Source organism: Manis javanica, chromosome 8, assembly GCF_040802235.1.
Source record: "Manis javanica isolate MJ-LG chromosome 8, MJ_LKY, whole genome shotgun sequence".
In the NCBI taxonomy this organism is placed as follows: Eukaryota; Metazoa; Chordata; class Mammalia; order Pholidota; family Manidae; genus Manis; species Manis javanica.
The window spans coordinates 75,102,527-75,127,213 of record NC_133163.1 but is presented as its reverse complement, the minus strand read 5'-3'; the positions used below and the strand labels follow the sequence as shown (position 1 = coordinate 75,127,213).

At 44.3% G+C, this 24,687-nt stretch overlaps 1 gene segment (V, D, J or C); it reads left to right on the top strand.

Moving 5' to 3' along the window:
- The window catches only part of LOC108407831 (T-cell receptor alpha chain constant-like), a 660,854-nt gene that overhangs the window by 590,679 nt on the left and 45,488 nt on the right, over positions 1-24,687 (top strand).

The following is a 24,687-nucleotide window of genomic DNA, read 5'->3' as shown; positions in this document are numbered from 1 at the left end:
TGAACTCAAAATAGAACCCCAGAGTTTCAAAGAGAGATAAAAATCATTGCATGCCTGTTGAGGCGGAAAGCTAGCTAAAGTAGAAACAATAGCTGAACTTAATATTAGGGGAGAGGCTCAGCCACCTGCAAACTGAGGCAGGGATGGAAAAAGGCAAAATGAAAATGCTGGTCTTATCTTCAGATAAAGACAATGACCATCAAACACTACCTATAAATTCTGCAGAGCTAATTTCTCTCCCAGTGGGAGTTTATATTCTATGATAGATTGCACCAGCTATGCAATTCTCTGGACCACGGAATATATATACAGAATTGGTTTGCAAAGCCTTCTAGTGTCTTAAAGTAGTGATCATATATCCAGACACACCTCTCAGCCCTAAAGTTCTGGGCTACCAGAAAGAAAAACACTATCACTTCTCCTGTCTTAGAGGCTTCATTCTTGGGAAGCTCTGCAAAGCTGGGTTCATTAAGTCAATGCTACAGGTTTTTGCAAAGCCCCTTAGCACAGTGTTCAGCAAACTGGTGTTTCTAAAATGATATTTGGGAAGGGAACTCAACTCACAGTGTATCTTGGTAAGTGAAGGACAGCACTGAACCCTCTTCGTGAATGTGATTTAAGATCTTTTTTATTCCAACTAATGGGGGGGATAGGTCATCTGTGCTAATATTGAAGTCCCGCCTGGCTAGAAGATGCCCTCTCCACATCCCATGAAATGGTCCAATTGCAAAGGTGTACACATGCAACTGGATACAGCTTTTCCTAAATTCTCACAAAATCACTTAATTCCCCCTCACTAAACTGCTTGGTGGCCCTTCTGTTGTCCTCGAAGCCCTGCTGGTTTTATCAGCAAGAGAAAGAGAAGACCCAGGGACTTACAGATTTTTAGGTCATTGTGAAAAGAGAAATGTTGACGTGTTTGGCTTCTGGGAGGAAAATAATTATGATTTACTAATTGCTGAGTATAGGCTAGGCAGTGTGCTGCATGATTTCTGCCCATTATCATATTCAATCCATATACCAGCTCCATGGGTTAGGTCCTATTGTAGCCTCATTCTATAGGAGAACTTCTTAAGTTTTTATAGACACGCAGAAAAGTTGAGTTAACTTGCTCAAATTGATTCCACAAGAAAGAAGGCCTGGAATCTAATTCTCAACACTCAGATTCCAGAGCTAAATGTTTACTAATGGGGCAGTTATTTTTCAGGGGAAAGTTACTGATGCTTTGGTATCTAAAGCTGCTAAAATAATCCCTTGAGAAATGTTATCAGCAAGTAAAGCCAGAGATTGATCACCAGAACCACTGCAACCCCCTTACATACCCCAATCCTTAGTTATCATTCTCCCCACTCTACAGAAGGAAAACTGAGGCACAGCAAGCCAAGGAACATGCCCTGTCCCTGACCCTGAGTCATTTCAAATCAATTGCAACTCCCAGCCAGCTAGGTCAAGTAGTTACTTAATTAGTTAACTAAATGATGGCAGCCGTCTAACTGGCTGTAGGTAAAGATTACTTAAATTTTCCCATAGTTCCAATCCCTTTTCAGGAATCCCCAGACAGTTCTATAATCGCACATCACTATGTTTCTCCTTTGCTTTCCCGGAGAGAGCAGGAGGAGCCTGGCTCCCAGCACCTCGTGGAAGGGTATTGGCAGTATTTGTAAAGCAGTCTGTGGGGGTGTAACTCAGGGCGGATCTGAAAAATTCTTCTTTGGAGAAGGCACAAAACTGACAGTAAACCCATGTAAGTTTGAATAACTAAGCCTTCCAAATTTCTCTCTGGAATCCTGATTCCTAACTTTTCCATTCTGTCTTAGAAGCTAAGTCCAAACCACAGCAGTCCCATTGACGATTTCAGTTCAAACAACCACTGATGTGTACCCACCTCCTGCAGGACTCTGCTGCTTGCCCTCTCATGCTGTTTTATCTAACTGAGAATGCTGGTACTAGTGGAGCATTGAACTAAGGAGTGAGACTGTTAGAAAGCTTAATTTCTTATTATAATTGGTGGAATTTTCCATGGGACTAAGAGAAAAATCAACTCTCTGAGCCTCTATTTCTTTCCTCTGTAAAATGGGACAGGCCAGTCTTACTCCTGTTGTACCAGAACTGGCGTGCTGTTGAGAGGGTGTCAGCACATTTCCTGGGGAAGTGACAGTGGTGCAAGGGGAAAGGAAGGCCTCAGCGGTCCCTAAATTCGAGCACCAGCCCCTCATTCTAAAGAGCTGATTTTATCAGGGGGATTCTTGCATGACATGTAAACAGTTTAGTTGGTGTCTATGGGGGTGTGGGCAATTGAGTTTTTGTAGTCTCACATCATTTTGTGACTTTGGAGTTGATAGTAAGCTGACATTTGGAAAAGGAATGACTCCGAGTGTTAGCCAGGTATGTTTTAAAGAAGATGACTTGTTTCTAAACATCAGCCACCACTCTTAGAAATTCACTGAAAGATCACTAAATTACTCACCCAATTATTTGCATCATTGGGGCTTGGTGTCAGGGGTCTTTCTGGTGAAAATGAGGAGGGCAGCCTCAGATGGAGCCCCTTTATGGCTGTTTCTTCGATACCTTTAAATACTTGGAAATGTTAAGGTTGTTTTTGTTATTGTTGGAGATGTGTGTCTGACAGAATCTAAATTGAAGTTTTAGTGTGTAGGGGCAGAAAGCATCCTGAAAGAAAGGGGAGAAAGGAAGAACACATTAGACTAAAGTACATAGCATTGCAAGGGGTGTGCAGTGGAACTTGATCCAAAAGGAGACCATGGATATTGACTACTAATATAAACAATTGAGACCACTCTCATGTTATCTACCGTGTCTGCCCACGGCCTCCATGTCGATACAATTAGGAAAAGATTCTCTAATCCCCATAACTCAAATGTTGGAGCCAAGCTAGTTGGGTAAAGCCATGTAAGATTTTCTGGTGCTGACACTGATAACAAGCTGATATTTAGGGTAAGGGTAAGATGGAAAGCAAATATTCAGATTAGACAGAAGGATCGTGAACTTTGGAAAACATGCCCAGGGCACTGTTAAGCTCTGGGTTTCTAATTGGGACATTTTCATCCTTGCCTTGCCTAAGCTCTGCATCGGAGATGCCCCTTTCAATACCCACTCATTTCTGTCCCCCTCAAGTGGAGAAAGTGTTGACTAAGATTAGAAGAGTGAGAGGATTCCCTAATCCAAAGGGAATAATGACCTTTCTCCACATTTTGCAATATCCAGAGAGATATTTCGAGTATTGCCCACATTCTCATAACAAACCTAAATTCAATTAACTTGAATGTAGCTGGAATTTTGCTTTGCATGGGAGTCTCTATTTTACTACAATGGAAGCTTGTTCCAGACAATTGTTGGGGATTTAACTTCCTAAGAGATACCAACTACCCAACAGATACTGCAAAGTAAAACTTCCACTTTCATGGTCAAATTATACCCACATTAGAACGGCTAGAATCAGGATGCCTAGTGAGTATTATGTTAGCTTCAGATGACCTTCCTAATGTCCCTTATGCATAAAACGGTTTAAGGTTAAAAAGACATTTCCATGCTGGACTGTGTTTCCAGCTGCTAACTGGCATCCAAAGAGCAGTTAGGTCAGCTGCTATGCTTCCAGACTGGGTTAGATATTCAGAACCCTCTGAATATTAGAAATGATAATCAGAAAAAGCATATGAAATTCCATTTTTATTTATAATTCTCATCTCTCCCAGAGAACTGTCATAAATATTCTCCTGAAGCTGTTATATTCATCTTTCTTTTGGGTTCCTTTATTCGTGGTGTGTACAGAGATGAAATACTGGTTGAGGTTCAAAAAAACATCCACGAGATTTACCTTGAGCTTTGCCTGTCAGAGAAATTCTAAGAGCTAAAAAGATGGGAAGCTGACATTTGGGAACTAGATTAAAAAGAAAATCCAAATTAATCCCAGTAGATAGTTATTTAGACATAAGCATGTCAACCCTTCAAGCCTAGATGCTTAGTTGTCTGGACTGCTCCCTATCTTGGGCTTTCCTGGAAGAGAGAAATGTCAACCTCTGGCCCTAAAAACCCCTGAATTGGTTTATTTCAATAGTTTATCATCATAGAGTGTCCTGGAAGTAATAGAAAAGTGCATTCAAAGCTCATGCAAATGAAAATGAAATGTAAATTTAGATTGCATATATATAACTGCAGTAAATAGATAGCAAAAAAAAAAGATGAAAAAATTAGACACTTGCCACATTTCTCTAACCCTAATGGGGATGTTTCTATAAATAGTTTAAAACTATTGAAGAGAATGGGGAGGGGGAAGGAGGAGAACAGAAGCAAGATTTTCTCCTAACCCTCTTCACTTTGCAAAATTGGAAATTGTTTTCAATCAAATTTCTCTGAGTAGAGGAAAGAGACCATGTCTGTTTTCAGATTTAGAGCACAAGGGTAGGTGTCTCCTAGAACTGATCTTGAGGAGGGCTCCCTGTTGGTGACAAGTGTGGGCAATGCTTTGGCTGGGGGAAGGGGTTGAGCACAAAAATAAGTCCAAATAAATGTTCAGGGAGAAGACCTCCAGGGCAGGAATCCCCTGGATTTGCTGCCCTGCCTTGTAACCTTTCCTGTCTGTTTTAGCCAGATGGATTAGGTCCCAGACGAGCCAGCTCTACAGTTCAAAGCAGGAAGTTTAAGGACAAAGCCAGTTTAACCTCACTCAGGAGACCTACAGTATTCACTTTAAAGATTCTTTTAATTCAGCTGTTTTCAGGGAGAGCTCTGTAAAGGCTGAAAGAAAGTGGGGGGGCAGTTTAAATTCTATGAAGTGGAAATAAAGATATTAAATATTTGACTGGCAAAGAGATTAAAAATCTGGTACGGGTCTACAGAGGAGACTGAGGGAGGCTGAAGGAGACTTTCAAGGAGACGCCATCCTAAACTCTGGTGTATGAGATTAAGGCTCTGTCCACAGCAGGCTCAGGTGCCTGGCAAGCAGATCAGGCGTCCTTCTCAAGGGAGAGAGAGAGGCGCCTTGGGAACAGTTAGTGTAAAGCTGTTTGCTGTGGTGTAACTCAGGGACTGCCGGTCAGAAGCTGGTATTTGGGCCGGGAACCAGGCTGATGGTCAACCCCAGTGAGTATGAAACAGAGAAGCTGTGTGGGCCCCTTCCTTCTGAGCCCCCATCCCGCGAGCTCTCCTGGAGGGCATGTGTTTGTTTTGCCTAGTCCATCAAAGGTCAGGGAAGACCAGAAAGCCCCCAACACTTCTAAATTGGAACATGTCCCTGTAAAACTCACTCCCTTCTCCTTCTGCAATCAGGTCCTAATAAACCAGAATGAAATAAGTCAATACCAGCAATTTCTATGAAAAGCAGAGAAAACAGCCCCAAAGTGCAACAAAATAGAAACTTAGTGAGTGTCAGCCAGGGATAGACAATGAGGAAAGAAGAAAAAGAAATGGGTCACCAAAACTAAGATGGCAGATTAGACAGAAAAACAATTTAAAATTTTTAAATAAATTGTGTATATATTTATCAGGGCTCCTCCATTCCCCTGTGGAAGCCTGACTCTCACCTTTTGGGCTTATTGTCCAATATTAATCAGCACTGTAGTTTAGAGCAGAACTGTGGGATCAAGACCCCCACGGCGCTTCTGCAAAGAACAGCTCCTGTTCCTGTTTTTGTAAAGCTTCTCCTGGCTGTGTGAATAGTGGAAGTAACAACTATAAACTGACATTTGGAAAAGGAACTGTCTTAACTGTGAATCCAAGTAAGTTTGAAAGGACCTGGAGGGGAGGGGTGTTCAAAAGGCTTCTTTCTTCTGGTTTAAATTAGCTGTCCCCCCAAAATACCACAGGTCAGTTTCCAAATCTAATGTTTGTGTTGAGAGGATATAGTCCCCATTGGAGAGATTAGAACTCCATTGTACAAAGACTAAATTACCTTCAGCCAAAACATTCTAATCATCCATCTTAAATGAGATTATTGGTTCAGCGAGGAGAATTGAATACAGGATCCTAAGGGATTCAACTAAAGCCAGGAAATGTTTGCCAAAAAGAGAGAGGTAATTGGCATATTGTGACCATGCAAATTCAATAGACCAAATATAAACCTTCCTGACATAGATACTAAAGCTCCCCTAAATTTATCTCCTGAAATAATGGGACCCTGAGATTTCATTAACAAATGGTGGAAATTCTACAGGCAGATTTCTTTTCTTCTTTTACCTTTGCTATCTCTCTCAAAGGAACTGTTCTCAATCCTCAGTCCAGTAACTGAGGTTTCCATGGGTGGAACTGTCTGCTTTACTCAGAGCATTTAACCCCACTTTCCCCTCTGTTACCAAAATCATTAACTGAGCCACCACATTAGTCAGTCCAACACAGCAGAGGGGGAAAACTTCACTGTCCTCTGAGTCGTGAGAATAGAACACTGCATTCTCTCCTTCATATACACCTACCCTTCCATGATGGTAATAATGTGTAAGTACTTGGAAAAGTTTACAATGACACATATAAAGTTCTTAAGGAACTGTGGTTGCAATTGGCACTTCCTGAAAATCTGTGTTTCTGGTGGGCTTCTAAGAGTACTACTTATAAACTACTGCTGGGAAGGCTGACTTGTTTTAAAATGTGGGTGATGCAGAAATGGGGAAAACCTGTTGAAGGGCCCCAGTCTCCTTTTAATAGCTAAGTGTCCTGGTTGCTGAGTTCGGATCTACTTTCTGGGATTAGGAGATGTGGCACTGGGCGAGGTGTGTTGCAAAACACAGCCCAGACAAAACTCTTGAAAGGACTCGCTCAGGGGTGTGTAAATGACTAAGTGATACAGTGCAAGCAGTGTTGAAGGAGTTAATGCAGGCTTGGTAGCAGACAGCTTGGAATGTTCTGGGATAGGCCCTGCCTAAAACATGCAGTGCGGTTAGCCATGAAGGGGTCACTGCACAGAATTGCCTTGCTCAGCAGGGGCAAAAAATCAGCACATGTCTGCAACAACAGAAACCATATTAAATCCCAGGCATTCAGTTATCTCTGAGATCCAGTGAAGCTTTGAGGGGATTCATATGCACATACTGGGGAACTCAAGGACATCACTTTTCAGAAGATGGGCATCCGAGGCTAGGGACCAGACAGAAGATACAATCTTTGGGGTCTTGCTGGAAACACACTAGGGCAGGACTCTGTGGTGGGTTTTCCAGAATTCACAGAGAAGCTGGGAGCCCCTCTCAGTGGTCTGAGAGTTCTAACCCCCACACTTGAAAACACTGAAAAAGCCTGAGAGTTTGACAGCCTAACTATGCAAAGAAAATATCTGTGCAGGGCAAGCATTCTTCCAGAGTTCTGGACAGTAATTGTATGTCAGATTTTCCTTGCAAAGGACCCTTTAAATGCAGGGGCTACAAGGCAAGCCTAGAGTCAAGAGACCTGTGGTTGAATTATTTTTCGTTTAGTCAGCAGAGCACAGACATTGCACGCTGTCTTTTTGAGGGCTGCAGCTGAGGGCAGACATTTGATGCTGCTTGTGTCCTGGTGTTGATTTAAGGTGGCTGAAGCAGGGTGTGGGAGCTCTGTGAACTGTGAAGCTGTGAGATAGGAGAGAGATGGGAAGGGCTGTCTGAACCCCAGACTGCTGTCCTTAAAGCAGATGGACTCTTCTTCTTAGCTAAATAGCACCCTTATTCCCTCTCCCTTTTCATGGTGATAAGCAAGCTAAAGCTTTGACCCTTTACTAAAAAGTGGTTGCTTGAAGAGATGACTAGAGAGATTAGCACAAATTCAGTCGAAACAGTTTGAGAATTTTAAAGTTGAATGCAATTAAAGAGCTAAAGTGTCTTTTTCATCTTCTTTGGGGATAGGGTTTGATCCTTGATCACCGCTGCACCAAGTGAGGCGGCCTGAATTTGGCTCCAATCACCTTTTGCGGCACCACCCGACATAGTCAAGGAGGCCCCCTGGACTTCCTATGGTTTTGACTGTTGGCAGTGGAAGCTGTGTTTGGTCAAAGGATGAAATTTGTAAGCAAATATGCAAGAGCCTGCCTCTAACAAAGGCCTTGCGCTACTCTTCCACTGTGGCCACTGGGCCATCTGTGGGGTCAGGACACCTCCAGAGAGAATGCAATTCCCAGGATAAAAGTCTTTCTCTAAGAAACTCAGAACAGCCCCCAGGATCGTTCATCACCCTAACAAAGCTCAGATGTGAACTTTCCATGAGATACCGCTAACATTTCACCAGGTTCAAGACTGACAGAAGAGCCACGTGGGTGAAGAAAGGCTCAGTCAGATGTGTCCCTCACATTCATTTCTTATGTTGAGGCATGAAGGGAAGCTCGGGAGATAGTGTTTCATGAGGCTGGAGCCTAAACCTCATCTAATTCTAGTCAGCCTCCAAAAGGCCACTCTCCTCCTGTCCCCTTGTAACCAATACATTGTCATCAGAAATGTGTGACACCTCGAAGGGAGAGGACGACATGTCTTGGAAACTGATCAGAGAAATTGTCCTGAAAATGATGCTGTAAAATGGAAATGAGACCTTTAGAAAGAGAGATACTGAACATGAGAAATCAGTAAGCCTGGAATGGAAGCTGGAGGAAATAACAGAGATGAGAGTCAGGTCCTTGGGGTGGGGGTGGGGAGGCAGCAGGTCAGTATCAGGGCCAGACACGGAATGGTCCTCTGACCTTTGGTGGGAAGAGACCCGGCCTCACAGATGCAGACCCCTATAGGTGAGTCTCTCCTCCCCAAAACTCAAAGGAAGATGTCTGGGAGCCCCAGCGGCCCCCCGGGTTCTTGCAGAGGTCTCTACTGCAGTGCTAGCACTGGTAGCACTGGCTCTAGGAAGTTGACATGTGGACAAGGGACCACCTTAATGTGCTTCCAAGTAAGTGTAACAAGGAGACAGCAGCTTACCAGGATTCTGCAGTTTCACCCCAGGTGCCAGGTTCGAGAGAAATGTATGCTGCTTGGGAATGAGATCTTGCTCGAAGGGAACCAGTGGCTCCTGTCCCTTCTTTAATCTCAACATAAATGAACTCCCTTTTGGAACTTGAGCCAGTAGGTCTATGCCCCTAATGTTGAGTAAAGTTGACCTTAACCCTGGAAACAGAAAAGAATCTCTGCTGCTTTCAAGCCTTCCCTGGAGGTGATGCCCAGCTTGGGGGCTGACTGCCCTGAGTAACTCATTCTCACATTCAGTACTCTCCCTGCCAGGAACTTCTTCCTTGTATCAGTCTTAAATTCTTCATGGTGCAGCTGAAGCCATTTCACTGGTGTTATCCACAGTGGAGAGGGATAATTGAGAACCGAGTACGAATAGGTATGTAGCATTCTGCTCAGAACGGGCTTTAAATGAAAGCAGAGAGGGAAGAAAATGAAAACTGAATGGGAAGCTGAGGTCTTATTTCGAATCCCTTTATGTTCCCTGTGTGCCTCCTACTGCCTCTGTAGATGCAAACTACAAAACCAGAGAGAGAGAGGGAGGTGGGGGGAAAGCAGAATGGAAAGAAATACACATCCACTGTGTCCATTCCTATCACTGAAACCACCAGGCAAGGGATTATGATTCATTCCAAAGAGTTTCAGATACAAGGCTTAATGCCTTTTCCTGGCAGTGACTTGTATCCTTGCTGATAATTAGAACAGATAGAAAGATTTGGCTGTGGTGTGTTTGCTGCTGCGCCCCACTGGGAGGAGAAAGACTCTGATATTTGTTTGGTTGGTGTTTTTTAGGTTTTTCTTTTTTTAAATTCATAAAGTTCCTTCTGTCAGTCGTTGTAAAACTCCCTGTAGCAGGGAGAACCATGAAAGCTCTGAGAAGTTGGTATTTGGAAAGGGGATGCGATAACCATGAAACCAAACAAGCTGGAAAGACCCAGACTCCCAGTGTACCCACGTATTGCTGCGTTTTAGGCCTTTGGCCTGTGCTTGAAGGGATTCAGATGGAGTAAGACAGAAATGGAGTAAGGAGTGTGTGCAGTGCTGTGTGGGCTCAGAAATAAGAAATGAAAGGAAGAGAGACAGAAAGGGCAAAAAGTACTCAAGTAGGACTATGTCTTTCACTGGAGCTTGATAAGCTCATGGTGGGGAATGAATGTCAAGACAAGGAGCCATCTCTCTGCCTGTTACCGCAGGTTGCTTGGCCTTCCTAGGCTCTCCACCCAGGGCATGAGAGTCTAGGCCACATATGTGTGCGCAGGCACTGTCTCCATGCTGGTAGTCCCTGCTCTGTGTGTGGAGGTCATCCGACATCGTTGTCTTGGTCTGCTCCACCGAGGGGCAGCATCCATTCACTGCAGGTGGGCATGGGGCTACGGGGCTAAATGTAGGTTATTATGATCATCCTGAATGTGTGAGAGGCCTCCAAGGGAAGTCTGGTTCTAACGAGCAAGGGGCAGATTGGACCAATATTGCCCATTTTTTGTTGAGTTTCTCCAAGTCCAGTAATACGGGGGCCAAAGCTAAGAGGTTGACATTTGAGCCCCAGATCCTTTTGACTGAAATATGCCAAAGGGGTCTGAAAGGCCATAACTGCCCTCATAGCTCTGCTTTTGTAGTGAGCCCTCTGGCAGCTGTCATTTCAGCAAAAGGCATCCACTTAAAAAGGTCAGCTCTGCATTAGCCAGACAAATGAGAACAACACATTGACCAGCGATAAGGACTGAGGAGCCCAGATTTCAGCCTCTGAGAGCCTGGCATTTTCAGTCTGTTAATCACTACGTGCTGGGGAACATATGCTGTCTCAGAACAGGTGGATCACTGGTGCCTGCAGACCTGTGTCACCAAGCTAGGACTTGGAGATGTAAATGAGGTGCAGATGGGGATGTTGTATGGATGGGGAATAATGGAGAAGGGAGGGGGAGACAGAGGAGCTCGCTGGTGCTTTTTAAAACCTGCAGCATGTCAGAAACTGTAACGACACCAAGGTAGAGAAGCCCATGTTCCTAGCAACCATCCTACCACCCCCTACAGACTCTGGCCTAACTGCAGCTTCACACTTACAGATCCCACAGGATCTATGCCTTTTGAAGTGACATAGAGAAAGTCTGGGATCTAGCAGTCACCTGTCAGTTTTTGCAAAGTGTTGGTGGCTGTGTGACAGCCTCCCACAGCAAGTTGAAGTTCGGGCAGGGGACAAGTTTATCAGTCATTCCAAGTGAGTCTCCCCATGACTTTCCCTGCAGAGTGCACTGGGGCTAATCATCATGGATGGGGCTTAAATGGCTGTGCAGATGGCATGGTGGCTGAGGACACAGAGCCAAGAGAATCAAGTTACAGTAACTCTGACCAGAGAAAAAAGGCCAAAGAATGACAAACATATTAGCCCTTAAAAGGTAGCATACAGAGCTTGCAACTTGGAAGTGGCAATCTGAAAAAGAAGTCACCAACCTGTGTTCTCCCTACCCATTCCCACTGCCCATGGCGGGCGGAGTGACAGGGATACTGGGCAATGGACATGGCATGAGGAGGGTGTTATGGATATGAGGCAGATTGGCAAGGAGCAAGGCAATCAGAACCTCATACTGGGTGAATCCAGAGAAAATGAATTGTTCTAGAAATTTCACAGAGAAGTAAAATCCTTCCCAGAGTCAAAAGGTGTAACAAAGAGACTTAATTAAAATGCACTTCAGAATCATATGATTATCAGGAGAGAAATTAGATCTTACAAGAAAAAGAACTTTTAAATGCCCAAACATAAAACAAATGGACCTCCACCTTTAATTAGACAGCAAGCAGCACAGGATGCACGTTAGCCTTCCCTTTAATTCCTTCCCGGGGTCTCATTCCACCAGCTGCACAAGGTCACAGCTACTCTAAGCACTGAAGCTCCTTTCCACCAGTGTCCTTGTTCCTGCACCTGTGCAGGGACAGACACACACATGCCTGCCTGCCTGCCTGCCTGTCCGGTGGGGCCCCAGGTGTAAACGCTAGCCCTCTCTTCTGCCTGGTTTTTGTTGAGCTTCCTATCACTGTGGGAGCAGCCGTAGCCAGATCTATTTTGGGAGAGGGACAAGTTTGACAGTAATTCCAAGTAAGTCAAAGAAAATTTTCCATTTGTACTATTGTGTTGAGCAAACCCTTTAAACTCCAGAAAGATGTCAAAAGTCTGCTGCTCTGTTTCCCTGCTTCTACATATAATTTTATCAGGAACACAGCATCGAGGCCCTCCCTTCCACCCCGGGAATGATTTATGCCATAACAAGCCTCTATTTCCCTGCACAAAAACCCCTGGGAGGAGGGGGCCCACAATGTTGTCTGCAGCCACGGCTGGCCCCTAGCTACCACCTTCACACTGACCAGAGACCAGTGGCCTTCCATGGCACAGGCCACAGGAGCAGGGGATGAAGGGACAACTCTACCAAGAGAAAGTAGACCAGAAGGCTAGAGCAGGGAAACAAGGGGAGTTCAGAAAAAACTGAAGTATGGGATGGGGTGAATGGATGAGAAGGATGGCAGGGTGCCCAGGCTCCTTCCTGTGTTTAGGCACAAAGGCTCACTGATAGCACTGGATTTCTCTTCTCTCTGAAGAAAGATGTAGCCAAAAAATGAAAATAGATCTCCTATATCAAGCCTCTCCTAATTACAGCCTTTTATCTCAGTTTCTCTCAGTTGTTCTGGGAGGGAATGGTGTGAGAGGGTACTGGTGACTTTGAGGCTATGGAAGCATGCGAGGAAGGGTTCATTAGAAATGGGTGTGGGGTCGCAGTAGAGCTTGAAGGGTCAGGAACAACGGTTTTTGTAAAGACTTAGAATGCTGTGTGTCTAACTATGGAAACAGCATGTTAACCTTCGGACCAGGAACTAGACTCACTGTTACTCCCAGTAAGTACTTCATCCTTGGTCAGGAAATCAGTTATTCTTTAATTTCCAGGTTGCCTGCATAAGATTCTGAGGGTCGCACTAGACCCTTCAGGCTTAGACTGCAGAATGTTTATCTGTCCTGTTTCGTAACTGGTAGAGATAGGTGTCAGCCAATATCTGAGTTTTCTGGAGGAGCTCCAGTCTTGAATATTTAATTCACAATTCTGTTTTTGCTGCTGCCCTCGTGTGCTAATATGACGTGTGCAGAGAATTCAGACAGAATGCCTGCATCTTCACTTTTATCTTGTATAATAATTTTAACTTTGAGTGCTGTAGGTGTTTGGAAGAAATGGTAGAAACATAAGCTATCAAAGAAACAAGCATAGTGGGAGGCCCGGAGAGGCAAGCAGACAGAATGCCAGACAGTAGAATATCACAAAATTGGTCCAGTGTGTGTCTCTCTTTGCAGATGGCAAAACTATTTGGAAAGGTACAAAGAGCTGATGTTCTGGGTGAGGCAGGCTTATTCAATGGGAAGACTAAGCACTTATCCCAAGGGGAAGGTTTAAACTTGGAAAACTCAGGGGGTTTTTCCAGGGGAGTTTATCAAAATAACAGCACCTCTGCATTTAGTAAATTACAGTTTGGGCAAGGCACAGAATTGATTGTTAAAAACAACTATGTCTTAGAGAGATGACAGGTACATAGATGGTAGATAGGTAGAAAGATAGAAAGATATACTGGATATATATACACTGAGTTTTGTGGAAAAGACAGGGCAAATAAATTTCTTGCACCTAAAATTAAAAGATGTGGAAAATCTGAATATGTTTAACCAAAGACAACCTCACAGCATGGAAAGAAAAGTAAACCAAAAGAGCAGGAGTGGGAGGCATGGAGCATTTCCAGGTCTGGGTGGCCAACTGTCTTCACCACAGTTACCTAGAGGAATCTTTTTTTCTTTTTTCACCATTAGAAATTAAAGGCATGAGTACTGAGCATTTGGATGGCTCAGACTCTTATCGTGAAAATTACATGACAAAGTGCCTCCCAGGTAGGCTAGAGAAAAACACCTTTAGACATTAAAGTCTTTTTCTTTCTCTCTGGATAAGATAGGGAAGTGAAGGTCTCTTCCCTCTGTATCTAGGGATGGGGACAGGGAGCTCAAAGAGTGTCCTGGATTTGCAAGCAAGCTGGTGGCAGACCTGAGCTGTGGGATCTGGGGACTCAGTGATGGTCAGTTAGCTCCCTGCCACAGAAGCCATAGCAGCCAGGAGTATTCAACAAACTGTGCCAGGTGACAATATAACTTCCAGGGAAAATGCCACGCTCCCCTGGGCCACTAGGAGGAACTCAGTGTACAAATGCTTTACCCAGCAGGAGCAGAGCCCCAAATGTTTGTCACTTCATGTGGGAGCCAGCTATAATGAGTTTGTTTCCAAACAGTACTTGCAGAAATTTTTAGTGGTCAGCGGTTTCTATGAGTTCTGAATTAGAGGACATCACAGCAGAGAATTGTCTGGAACAGGGGGTTGTAATTAGGATTAATTAGATGAAAGAAAATTCTGGCTAGAGGGCTAGGAAAGTCCTAAAAGGAAAGATACACTAAACCTTTGGAGTGCTCCTTCTAGAAAAAAGTTGTAGCATTCATCCTAGTCCAAAAAGCAAAGCTGAGACCCAAGCCAAATTCCATACACAATCGACCTTTTCACATTCAGAAGTTTCTGCAATTATTCCAAGGTCTCTGGCTTCTTGGCCAAATACCATCAGGTCCTAAATGCAAAGTGGAACAGTCCTCTGTTCCCAGGACCAGGTCACCCACCCACCCAACCCCACAGCATACCACCAAACCCACCCACTCTTTTTGTAGAAAAGTCTGGTACTGTGTGAACTATGGAAACAAGCTGGTCTTTGGCTCAGGAACCATTCTGAGAGTCAAGCCTTGTGAGTATAAAACACATTCTGGCCCACCTTCATCCCAACCCATGGTTCATCATGTACTGAACAGACTCTTTCTGGTTTAAAAGTATTTGATTCTAGAGAAAGGAAAAGTGCTATTTCAGGTGCACACAAGCACCTGCCAGTGTGATTCAGGGCAGGTTTCCATGTGTTGCCTTTGAAGATGAGTCACACCAATTAACTGGTGTGAGCCACAACTCTAAAATCGAGTTTAAAATTTTTTTTTAATGTCAACATCTCTGTGGACCACACTGATTGTTGTTGGGGTGTCTAGACTCATAAAATAGGAATCTTGGTCTGTTGTTTGAGCCTAGAGGCTTCTCTGAGCCTGTGACTTAGGTGTGAGAGACGAATTGCTTGGCTTGTAGGGCATTTCTGGGTCGGTGTCAGGAGAGAGCGGGGCAGACAGGTTGGCGAGGTGACACTCGTGGCAGATGCCTGCCCTGTTTCTGCAATGCTGTTGACAACAGTGAGGAGAGTGGCAGCAGAGACAAGCTGACTTTCGGGACCAGGACTCTTTCAGCAGTTAGGTCCAGTAAATCTGAGAGGAAAGTGCACTCTTCATGTCTTTTCTGTTATGTGGTTGAGCCTGCTGTTTGAGTTGCCCTGTTTTAGATTCCAGACGTGTCTTATTGTACCCCTGTAAGTATCTGTGACTAAGGGCCTCCGTCCTACCTACCCCCTCCTATGTGGCGGGGAGAGTTTTGTGGCCACAGCCACTCTCATGACAAAGTCACAGGCGTACCGTTGGCAGCTGTGTGATGGCATTCCCAGTCCTTCTCTGGGCACCCAAGCTTTTGCACTTTTATGACAGCAATAGGGAGGGGAAGGAATGATCAGCAGCACCAGCCAGGATCTAAGCTCTCCCTGGAGTTTGTGGGCTTCAGAGTAGCTGTAGAGGTTCAGGGCTCTGGCAGGGAGATTATGTAAAGCGCTGACCCAGGGTGTGAACATAGGCAGAGGTACCAACAGAATCACCTTTGGGAGAGGGACCCAGCTCATCATCCAGCCCTGTAAGTGCTTCTGCCTGGGGGGAATGGGCTCTAAGCAATCCCAGTGGGGTCATTTCCAAACCCTGTTGATGCACCTCGTCGGCACCATCCTAAGCACATGGCGGTTTTGAGCCATGTAGATGAGGACTGTAGAGTCCGTGCTTTGGAGGATGCCTGGGTGCTTCTGTGACTGTGTTTGACTACAAAACCATTACTGCGGATTCTGAGCCCCTGCAGACAAGGGATACCACTCAGGACTGGGGCATGAGCGTGAGGCTGCTTCCTTAGCAGCACCTTTGAAATGAAGTGACTTTCATAGACACTGTGGACATGGCTGTGTAGGTAGAGGTTTGATATTTTCTCCTTGTCTGTCCTCATGCCCTCCTCTCTGCCTGACTTAGGGAACTTAAATTAGAACAGTGACTAATCATTTGATTTCTGAGCCCCATCACTCATCAAGTCTGACAAGAAGGAACCATTAATGTAAAACACAGAAAGGAAAAGGACAAAGAGCTCGATTCTCAGTAGAGTTGAACTTGACAACTTGGCCTTAATCAACTAGCCAGCAGCCTATGATCACTTGAGGCCAAAGTGGGCCACCAACAGGCAGTTTTAGCCCAACAGGCATCTGGCCAGAGCCCTGCTGCCCTCAGAAGGGCTAATACTGCCGAGCTTGGAGAAGGAAGGAGATCCCTGAGCACTCACCCAGGCTCGGAGCCGGGAAGAGGTCATGGGGAGGGCCCTGAATAAGGGAGTGGAGGGTGCAGACTAGGTGGAAATTCAAGCAGCAGGTTTCTGTTATGGAGCATCACACAGTGTAACCAGTGGCAGTGCCAGGAAGCTCGTCTTTGGGACTGGAACGAGACTTCAGGTCACCCTTGGTAGGTAACAGGAGCCATGAGGTACTTAACTGTGTGCTCCTTTAAAACAGGAGCTACTAGAGAGGGGCTGTCCTGGCCGGATGTAGTCCTGCCTTCCTTCCAGTGTAGGTGATCTCATTGAGCCTTGCATTCAATCAGAGTTCATGTTATTCTTATTCCTATTCCTGAAGCTTTCCTTTCTGCCTATGAAAACTTCTCCCTGCTTCAAGCTCCTTCAGTCTTCACTACTCTGTGTGTTTCCTTTGGAACTGTGGGGATTAATTTATCATCAGAACTTTGTCACTCTGGACAACAGAAAGAAAAGGACTCTCAAGCAGAGAATAGCAAGGCCTGCTGATTCTGACAGCCTTTCAGGGGTAATGTGTAATGGGAGGAAGTGGGTTAGAGGGACCTTCTGATGGCTGCTTTAGAGTCACTCTAAGGAAACTTGCCTAACATCCAACACACTCAACTTCTGAGAGGAATCGTTTGCTTTTACCCTTGGTGGAGTAAAAGCAAAACCTTGACCCTCTGAAATCATAATCAAATTGCCAATCCTCTCTCCCAAAGCACTACCATGTTTCATTATTTACCAATTACAAAATGACTACATGATAATTAACATGAAATGATATAGATGAGTCATTTGAGTATTTTGAACTCATAATTAAGATGCAAATTACAGGAATTCTGGAGCATGCCACCAGGCAGTATCTCATACATAGTGGTCCCTGAAGACAAACAGTGTGTTTGGGCACGATTTGTTGGTGGCATAGTTTATACATAGTTCAGGAATCTGTCTAAAAGCTGATTAGATGTCTCAGACTGCCAGTTTGGAAGTTAGATTACCTGTGCTCTAGGCTCTGAGAAGTTCCCACTTTTATAGCCTAGAAACATGACCAGATGGCCCCACTCCTGTAGGAAAAGGAAAATGAGACTGCTGTGTGGCATTAGTTGGTGCCTGTTCTCCTTGTCCTGCTACACTGGGAGTCTGGATGCAAGATCTCCCAGGAGGTTTTTGTTAGAGGGCGTATCACTGTGGCAATAATAACAACAACCTACGCTTTGGAGCAGGGACCAGACTGACAGTAAAACCAAGTAAGTGAGGGGACTGGGTCACTCTCAGAAGCTGATCTGAGTGAGTGGTAGTGCTGTGCAGTTTAATGGGATTGAGACATGGCCACTCCCAAGGGGACCAATGCACCTATTTCTTTGTGCCTAAACTGGTAGAAGTTTGTTTAAGGATGAATTCTGGCAAGCCTTTAAGACTGGTCATGAAAAAGAAGAAATGTTTATTCATTTCCTCATTGGCTCTGAAATATAGAAATGCTAAGGACAATATGCAAAACCTATATTCTGTGGCAGGACAAAGTGAAAAACTAACTCAAGAACCAGGTTTTCCTCAATAAGCACCCCTCTGCCCCAAAAGGAGTGCAGTGTGCTAGCTCTCTCAATGTGTCTTTTGTTTGCTTGTTGTCTTTGGGGGTTTTGTTGGTTTTTTATTATTCCTTTCTGTAAGGAGTATGGCTCTGAAATGGGTGGTGTTCCTCCTAGTCCTAGTTCCCACCAGAGGGGAAAGTGATCTCACTTGCTCAGGCTCTCCTTCAATCTTCCCCACCCACCGATTACTATAAGGCCCGTGTGACTGTGAATTATGGAGGCAGCCAAGGAAAGTTCATCTTTGGAAAAGGCACCATACTCTATTAAACCAAGTAAGTGTTGGACTAACTGCAACCCAGAGAGAGTGAGATGAAATTTACCAACCCCTTTCTCTCCGGTGTCTTTCCATCCTTCACCCTTGAGCCCACAGAATTGCTCCTGGCTGTCCTCAGTCCAGATGGGCACTTCCCTCTAGTGGATATGGAAAACTCCCAGCTTCACAGTATGTAACAGGGACCCCTTTCCAAGGTGGCACTTCTTGGGCATGATCGCCTGCCTCACTATGATGACTGGGTGACCTTCCTAGTAAGGGTTTCATGGAATAGGACCCTGGATGACCCACAGTCTGTGTACTACTGTGTGATTGGTTTTATAAGGTATAATAACATTTAATGGAGGATCCATGCAGAGGAGAGGCAGAGTGGCGACAGCAAGGGGTTTTTTGTTTAGGGAAGATGGACTGTGGAACTCAAATGCTGGGTACACACTCAACTTTGGCAAAGGCACCTTGCTGCTAGTCACACCCAGTGAGTTCTGTGGTTAACTAATTATCCTTTCTGGAAAGAAATCCAATAGGACCTGTTGAACACAGCTGAATTCAATTGTTTCATTTAGCATGCAGTTGTTAAATAACTGTGTTGAATGTGTGAGTAAAATATGAATACATGTTTCCCGGAAGGTTGGATTTGGTTATTGGGTCTATGGACAGCTTGACTAATTGTATTATAACATAGTCAGGGTTTCCAGAAGGTCCACAAAGCATATTGAGGCTTTGGAAAAGAGGTAGCGATAAGAGGCAGAAAAGGTTTGTGATAAAGACAGAAACAAATCAAGAAAAAGCGAAGCTACCAAGGCAGCAGCGTGCAGCCAAGGGAGTGTGTCCATTTGTCTTCCTGTCAACAGGAGGACCCAGGTGAGTTTATGTCCATATACCTGGTGGACCTGGAAAACCCAGCACATGGGCTGAGGACTCAGGTGGGGGAAGGACAGTTTCTCTTGGCTTCCTCTTCTGGGAGAGCAGCACAACAGCAAACCTTTCTCTGGAGAGAGGGCAGCCCTTGATAGTTACAGCAGTGGACAGCCTCTCTTCACCCCAGGGACAAAGTAGTTCCCCACACAGACTTCACCCCTTTACCTAGGCTGGCTCAGTCAACTCTATTGGGGACCAGAAAACCCCAGCTTCTTGTAAGTCTCCCCACCTCCACCAGATTACCAGTGATAGTGCAGAGTGTTTCTCTGAGAAAAGATAAGGATCCCTTTAAACGTTCCAGGAGCTGTCAGGAAGAAGCTAATAGAGATGGATTATAAAAAGCGATATTGAAAATGTACAGGCTATATCCACACTTGTGGAGTTAAATGTTTTCTTGGTTTTGCTTTTGTTGTTGTTTTCTGTTAGAATTACAAAAAGCGGGGTGTTTACCATGCAGGCATACTATTTGCAGAAATGTTTGCCATCTCCCATTCCACAGTATTTTGTCAACAACAGTCCTCTGTGTCTGAACTGCGTGTGACAATGAGGTATTGGGGCTAATTTGTTAACAAAGAGTTTGTACATTTAAATGAGTGGCCCAGTCAAACCACTCAGCTTGCAATGGCACACACTGTGGTCCCACACTGCAGTCCCATACTGTAGTCCCACACACTGTCCATTGTTCACCTCTTCTCTTGAATCTGCCCTCAAAGGTCAAGGCACATTCTTTTTGTAGCATCCATAATGCTTTATCTTGGGAAGGTGGATTTCATGTTTGTTAATAATCAAAAAAGGCTTTCAGAGCCATCACTTATGAATAAAGGAGGGACTCAGCTAGTTACTGGTACTATTTTGGTTCCAAGATGAGGTATTAATATAAAATAATGTCATTGGTGTGTTTATGTGGCTCATAAACTGATTTCATAGAGAGTCTAGAGAAAATACTTCGAAGGGTTCAACCATCATTTAGATGTTTAAATCCTGATGCGTTTGTTAAAACAGCCTCTTTGCTTGATAAACACACTTAAGATAAACATAACATGGGATTGAGGAAGTCTTGCAAACTCAAACCTAAGCAAAGCAATGAAGACTTCCTGTATGAAATGAGATAGTATCCAAGCAAATTCCTGTTAGAAAAACATGAGGTCAGTATCTCCCAAGGGTAAAAGTGCACATTATGTCATTCCAAGAAATGGTAGTCTTATGTTGGTTTATGTAGAGCCACATATCACTGTGACTACCTCAGGAAACTACAACTATGTCTTTGGAGGAGGCACCAAGCTGAAGGTTTTACCAAGTGAGTATTACAGGCAAGACAGACTTTATTTTATAAGTCATTGGTGCTTGAGGGGCAAAGTAAGAGGAAACTCATTTATAAACTAAGGCAACAAAAATTACTGCTACCTGAAGTGATAATTCTGAGTCTCTCTACTCTGGACAGGAGGGTTAAGGAGAGTTCTGAGGCTCACCATAAGGGACTCAACACCATTTTTGCAAGAATTGTTCATCATATTTATTTATTAGCTAAAGACCTTGCAAGACTCCTCTATGTACAGTAAGAATTCTGTGTTCTCTATTTTTTCTTTTAAAACTGTTCTCATTCCACATATTTCCCTCAATTTTTCTACGACTCTGTGCAACCCACCACTTTGTCTGAGCATTCATATTTTGAGAAACCATCATATCCACTTCTTAGCCTGTTGCTTAAGGCTGTCCAAAATCTGGGCCTATCTGTTCTCCAAATTTATTTCTGGCTATTCCTTTTCACAAATGCTCTGCTCAGGCAAACTGGACATCTACTTCCCCTGAATGTTTACACGCACCCACAACCCTACCTTGTGTCCATGAATCAGTCACTATGGACCCACCACCTGAAACAGACTTGCACACATGAAACAAATTGAGTGTTGCAGTCTCTTAGCCAAGAGACCCAACACAGGTATTGCCAGACTTAATTTCAGAGGGAGAGTTTGAGAAATTATAATCCCTTTATAAAAATTAAGGAGGGTTGGGTAAGAGATCCAGCAGGCAAATAGCAAAGCAGGAAGGAAGGAGATGGTTCTGTAATGGGTGTGGTAAGGGGGGACTGTCCATGGGAAGATATTCTCTGGAAGAAGAACAACACTGATTAAACCCAAATAGCAAATTCATTGGCTGCCATACTCCCTGCATGTTTCTTGGTTTCCCTCTGGATGGCCCATTCCTGGTTTTTGGCTGGTAAGCCCCTAGCCCTCCATGCAGCCACAATGAGGAAGAGGGAGAGGCCATGCCATACACCCAGCAGTGGTGCCCACAGTGTTTCCTCAGATTTTCCTTCCAGTTACCTCAAAATTGAGAGAAGCTCAAAAGAATCACCTCGACAGGCTAGGAGGAGCTACCTGTAAGAGAATGATTTCAGGTTAGTCCTGGAGTTGCATTATTTCCCAGGAAGGGTACAGTGAGAATGGAAAAGTCTCCACTAGCATAAAGATAGAAAATAGTGAACATCTTTTTCCTGGTAACCATCTAAGCAGGGGATGAAAAGATACAGAGTTGGAGCCAGGAGTGAATCCCAGGACTAACTGCAACTGCCTCTCATTCTGTGGGATGAGAAAAGATAGGGATCCCTTTAAACATTCCAGGAGCTAGATCTTGGTCAGAGGCATCTGGCTGCAGCACCCAGAAGGTGACCCCTCTCGCCAGGTGGGTGGTGGCAGCCGCCCTCAGTCTCTCCTACTGTGATGACCTATCTCTGGTGCCATGGACCTGGACTGTTCCTACTTTGTTCAAATGAGGTATATGATCTTCAGGATCCCTGGAGAATTGTTATCTAAAACACCAGAGGATATGCTAGGATTTTAGCAGTCAGTATTCAGGGCTTGTGTAGGAAAACTCCTTTAGAATATTCAGAAAGAATATCCTTCATTTATCCACTGTGGAAACAGTCCTGATATCCTAGCTGGCACTAGGATTCTGTGCCAGGTTATTACTGTGACTATTACTTAATATTCTTTGTGTTCATGATATCGCTCCTTCCAGAAGATCTTTGGGGAAAACTTAATTTGGTTTCTAGGAGGTTTTTGCCGAGCTGAAGATCACTGTGTGAATAATAATGTAGGCAACATGCTCACATTTGGAGGGGGAACAAGGTTAATGGTCAAACCGGGTGAGTATCTCTGCTGAATTCAGAATGAATGCTCTAATTTCTTAAGGCAGCCACAGCACTGAGCTTCATTTGGGGGTTGTTCTCCACCCAGTTTCATTTTGTATGTCAATTTTAATCATTTATCCTAATGATTACATGTGTCTACACTTGCCATATGTACATGTGAAAATGGGCACACATGTAATCATCTGGAACAAATGAACTAGAGAATAATAGATTCCTTTGCTTTTTGTGTTATCATTTGGGTCAGAGAGTGTGAACGCAGGGATGGGTGAAGACTGGTGAACCCTTCTCCAGAGGCTTTGTCAGGATGGCACCACTCCTTGCTGACCTAGCCAGGGGGCAGCTTAGTTTGGAGGTGGAGGGATGAACCATTTAAACCTCAGAAGAGCCTTTCCATCCCAACCATGCTGTGAATTGACCACAATAATAAACAGCCTTCTCAGCTGCCTCTTTGGCCAGGGCCCCAGCTGAAGGAGTGCACCAGCTGGATTTGGGGATTGGAAGGAATTTCCTGGTGCACACTGGCCTGGTCGGATTGTGTAAAGCTTTCTATGAATCCATAATATTGGCAACAACCTTAAGCTGATTTTGGAATTGGGGACAAGTTTGGCAGTAAATTCAAGTGAGTCTTCAAATTAACTCTCTCAAACCTGTCTCTGCAGTTTGAAATATCTCAGAAACTGCCTCCTTTTCCAGTCCTAATGCTTAAATTGTGCAGTTATGGGTAGTGTTTTTCTCCTGTCCATCCAAGTTGAGCTCTTGCCTACCCTTCAATCCAAATAGCTAGATAAAGGGGTCCAGAAGTACACGGTAGGAAAGCAGTTAGAGTATTAGACTGTTTTCTTACAGAGCAAGCAGGTGGGCCCATTCCAAAAAGGTCTATCAGGAAGCACTGAAAGTTAGAGAAGGTGAGAATACGCATCATGTGTCATGGCCTCCTTAGTCCCTACTGTGCCAGCCTTAACATGGGCCACTGGAAATACTGTTCCCCCAGCCAAAGATATGCCAAGTGCTGCTGGGAACCCCCAGGACATAGGGCTATCCCAGTGACCTTCCTGGAGAATAGCTCCCCACCATGGATTATCCAGAATAACTCAAACTTGCCATATAACTCCTGCATCTCTCAGTCCTCTTTGTCTTACAGCCTTATGGTAGACTTGCTAGAAGCAGCAGGAGTTACTTGGAGTTGATTTCATCCTTGTTCTGGCCCCCTTCTCTGCAAGAAGCTTCAGAAACATCTTAGAGACCACTTACCCCATTCAGAATTGTGCTTCATACAACCAGACTGTGTTCCCCAAAATGTTGACTGGGGCTAGCTCTCAGGGCAGTTCTGGAGTTCCACACTTGGTAAAGCTCAGGGAGATGAAAGGGAATTGGACAGTGGAGCTAAGGGGCTTCTGGGAAGACATCTTGATGGATGTTAATGAATTGCTACATGAGCTTCCCCATGTATTGACCCAATAAGACTCTCCAGAGAGAAGGTCACTTAACTTTGCAGCTCTAAAGCTAAGACCTGTTGCAAGAAAAAATAGGAAATGTCAATTGCAGTGCTACAGTGAAGACACTGGGTATAAACATGGAACCAGCTTTAATGTTAAGTTATGAAACATAAGCCTTTAGGAGAACCTGCTCAGGGTACATTTATTAGCATCAACACACTAAATATTTTGTCAATGTTACTGATATATGCACTTCAGAGGGGAACCCACAATGGGAAAAAGGTTCATGAACAGTATAGCTTAATGATTAAGAACATGAATTTGGAATCAAACTGCCTGGGCGAACCCTAACTCTACTGTTTTCTGGATGTGTGACCTTGGGCAGGTTATCTGACTCATTTTCCTCAACTGTAAAATGGGCATAATGATAGGAACTAAATCACCAAATTGTTATAAGATTTAAAGAGTTAATACCTACAAAGAGAAATTTGCATAGTGGCTGATACATAGTCTTCAATAAATATTAATTATTATTGCTAGATCAGGTTTCTGGAGGGAAGGAAAGGGGGTAAAAGCACCTCCTTTTAAAGTTTTTGTAAAGTGCAGCATTAGAGTGTGGTTCCAGCAACACGCAAAAGCTCATCTTTGGGCAAGGGACAACTTTACACATACAGCCCGGTAGGTCTGAATGTCCCCAAGTGGGTCACAATCGCCCATTGTGTTCATTTTTTGGTTAACCTGCTCTGCCTTTTCAACTTCAAACCGAAGACTCTTATTTTGGATTTTGTTTTCCTTTTAAAGTTAGCAGAATGTGTGTAACATAAGGTCTTTTCTAGCCCATTTGGTTTTAGCTAGAGGCAAAAAGGGGGGCGACACTTGAGGTGAGTTGGGACTGGAAT